The following is a 3,811-nucleotide window of genomic DNA, read 5'->3' on the forward strand; positions in this document are numbered from 1 at the left end:
AGGAACACCTAATATCCAAACGTTTAAAGTGCCTTTAAAATCCTCAGAGGCAATACTTTAATCCTCTTCCAACTACCACTTTAGACAATTATATGAACCTAGACACAAAACTTGGATTCCTGCCCCCATCAGAGCTGATATGATTCAATTTCACTGGGGATCACCAGGTTCAGATATTTAGTGGGAGGTGGCAACACCTTCTTTGAGCAGGTCCTCATTTCTGGGACCTTCCTTGCTAACAAGACAAAAAGCTCTACAATTAATTAATTAATGTCCAGGACATAATTCAATAGATTTCACAAACCCATAAGTTTAAGAACAAAGGTAACCATCATTAATAGTGTAATTGAATAGGCAGAAGATAAAAGGAAACAGCGTTCTGGGGTGGAGTGGAGGGGGGGGAACAAAAAAAAATAAATTAAAAATTATCAAACACTTTCTTGAGCAGAGTGGACCTGGCTAAGCATGTATTAATTACAAGCCCTGATAGTGGCCAAAAAACATTAACTTACAGCTTGGAAATCAAGCCTCAGGTTTACTGCTACACAGAATCTAATATTTTTATGCTGATTGTGATTTTATTTGTTGTAATTTCAACGTGTTTGTTATGATGATACAACTATCTAAGTTGACTTTGAATCAGTAAGTTCACAGAGCTCTCTGTCAGAGCTCTCACTGTGAGCAGTGAGACAATATTTCTTATAATTTGACATTTTACTTTACATTTTTTAGCTATTTTCACAACTTTTGATCACCAGCAATGATAAAGTTGGAATGAACAAAGGAACGTGACCCACATTTAACAGAACTCTTTTCAAGACAAGACAAAATCATCTGGAAAAGATCAAACATTCATCATATTAGTGGTGTTACAAGGAAGAACAACAAGATGTAAAAGTTATTTAAGAGCACAGATATAAAGATATAAAGCACAACATATATGCCTTGTATACTTATATGGAACAGAACCTAATTTCCATCCTCCTCTTTCTTTCTCCTGCCCTCTTCCAAATCTCTCCTAAAATTGAAAGCTAATCTCAGATCAAAATTGTACTGTTCAAATCATAACTTGAACACAGCTGAAGTGCAAACGTTTTTGCATAAATTCCATTGACTCCTATATAAATAACTTAGCAGACACATTAATGGGACATTAATAATTGTTTATTACTCCCTTGCAACACCAGTAGGGCACATTTAATCCTACAAAGACTGGATGCTTTTGCCAAAAAACAAGTTAGCTCATGGAAACTTTCAGGCCTGTTCACCACAGCAATGAAGGGTTCATTGTACTTGAAATCCAAACAAGTACAGTAAGAAAAGGTCACGATACCTCCGTGGAGCCACTCGGATTCAACTTTTCTCTACTATACCTAATGACAGTTCTTCTGTGTTTCAGGTTCCAGCGCCACAGTCTCCACAATCACACAGTTAAATCCCAACTGGGACTACAGCACAGGTTTAACTGATCCGTAGCTGCTTCCCACAAACCAGATCTTGTTTGTTTTCTTTATTTTTAGGGTAATGTTTGGGATGAGACTTTATGAGTATGCCACAATGTGGCACACATCCTGGCCAACACTGTCTTTGTGTGCAGTTAGAGGGACCAGGGCCATGGTGTGCCCCAAAACCATCCTGCTTCCAGGTCAGCCCCAGCTTTCACTTGGTAACCTTCAGTGTACAGCACAAGGCTCTGCTCTTAAGCAAAGTATTTACTGCCTGGAGCTATACAGAAGGAAATTCTTCCTTTTTTTTTTCTTCTTCAGGTTTTTTTTTTTTCCCTTATTCATTTTCTTTTCTTCCTTTCCCGATTTGTATAGCTGAGGGTCACTGATATCTACTCCAGCCAGGCATTAAACTGATGGGGGAGGGCTGGCTGGCTGCAGTGTATCCAGCTGTGGCTTTATCTGGGCTGGTGAAATGAGTGAGCCACAGAATAAGAACAGAGCACTGATCTTATCCATGTGTCAGGAGAATTAAAGGACCACAAATCAATAACAATTTCTGAAAGATCTCAGTAGATTCACAAACAAACTTCATTTTTATTAATTGATTACCTGATTCAACACTCTGAAAGGAGGAGAGGTTACTTCGGCATCATATTTGTCTTCTACAGGACGGTTAAAACAAAGCTAATTTGAGTGAACCAGATAAATTTTGACCTGCAAATAAAGTAACAAAAGAAAAGAATGTTGTGTTAAGAAGTGTATTCTGAGAACAGTTTTCAAGTGTATAAAACAGACCAAAACTGGATTTTGTTATGGTAAAATTTCCAGAGACAACTCAAAAATAAATATGATAAAAAAATGTTTGGAAAGGGCACTCCATGTTTAACGTAGAGACTATGAACAAAACTGATTGCAGTTATTTTATCAGTTTAAAAGGTCATATAATTTGATTTGATAATTGGCTATTTATTATCTATGTTCCTGGCTCAGCAGGCAGTTACTAGTCACAGCTCCTGTGAGTTTAGTCTGCATTCCTGTGGCTTCCTTAAGAAATCATTAACAAGGTTGGACTTTTCTGCAGAAAACTATTTTTGAAAGCCCATAGTTCAATTTCAGCCCACGCAACCCCAGCATCCTGCAATCATGAAGAAACCTATGCAAAAAACAGGTATGTGATCCAAAACACAGAAAATGTTTTGGCATGCCGTGATTTCTCAAGGTTCCAAAGAAGCCAGATGAGGAATGCAAGGAGATTCTTCAAAGTTTATTAAAAAAAAAAAATTAAAAATATATATATGTGGCTGAAAGAGAGACTTGGCTTAAAAGAAATATCAAAATTAAATCCCAGCCACTGAAGACTAAAATTAAATCTAAGCCCAAGTAGAAGATCTCTAGTGAGTTGCTCCATAAAAAGATATATTTTTTTTTGTTATACACACATCTGTTTTTAAAAGGTTAACAAAAAAAGCTTTAAAAAAAACTGCAGCAAGTGACAAAATTAATGGTGACCACCTGTAGGTCCTCTGGGCTTTAACCCTGGACAAGCAAATAGAAAGGCAGCAGAAAAACAAGTGAAGAATGGAGACAGATGTCTGTGGCTGTCTAGAGACGAGCCACTTATTTAATTAACCGCAGTCATCACGGCTGCAACGCTTCAGGTCTTCACGGAGCAGACTTTTCATGCCAAGCTTTTTCATGCTATTCTCCTGGGAGGACAGCCCTGGGAGAAGGGAGCTGGCTGCTAATCCCTGAGGAGGGAGGCTCCTTCACCATGACCTCCAGGCTTCTCCCTCGCCGGCTCCCCCGAGATGCCCTCCCATGGGGGCCAGGCCCTGTCCCTCCCCGCTGCTCCCCCAGGGATCTCACTTCCCACTGCTTTTCTTCCTCTGCAGAGGCCATTTCTCACAGAACCATCGAATGGTTTGGGTTGGACGGGACCTTAAAGATCATCCAGTTCCAACCCCCCTGCCATCAGCAGGGACACCTTCCACTAGACCAGGTTGCTCAAAGCCTCATCCAGCCTGGCCTTAAACACTTCCAGGGAGGAGCAGCCACAACTTCTCTGGACAACCTGTGCCAGTGTCTCACCACCCTCACAGCAAAGAATTTCTTCCTCATTATCTCTCCTAAATCTCCCCTCTGCCAGTTTAAAGCCATTCCCCCTTGTTCTGTCACTCCCTGCCTTTGTTAAAAGTCCCTCCCCAGCCTTCCTGAAGCCCCCTTTGGTGGCTGGAAGGTCACTATATTCTCACTCCTAAGAAAAGAGTTTCCACCCCACCAGCCACCTCTCCCCCTCACACAGCAAGAGGTGGGCTTCACCCTGACAGCCCCTTCCAAGAGCATGCAATCTACTGTTCCCCAAA

General features: G+C 40.7%; 1 protein-coding gene across 1 annotated transcript in view; it reads right to left on the reverse strand.

Moving 5' to 3' along the window:
* The window catches only part of LOC104524338 (pleckstrin homology-like domain family B member 2), a gene marked incomplete at its 3' end in the record, with an annotated part of 29,638 nt that extends 27,475 nt beyond the window's left edge, over nt 1–2,163 (reverse strand). The window contains exon 1 of the mRNA XM_029084791.1: nt 2,058–2,163. The remainder of the gene's footprint in view (nt 1–2,057) is intronic.
* Nucleotides 2,164–3,811: the final 1,648 nt, after the last annotated feature.

Source organism: Antrostomus carolinensis, unplaced genomic scaffold (genome assembly GCF_000700745.2).
Source record: "Antrostomus carolinensis isolate BGI_N321 unplaced genomic scaffold, ASM70074v2 scaffold15254, whole genome shotgun sequence".
Classification (NCBI taxonomy): Eukaryota; Metazoa; Chordata; class Aves; order Caprimulgiformes; family Caprimulgidae; genus Antrostomus; species Antrostomus carolinensis.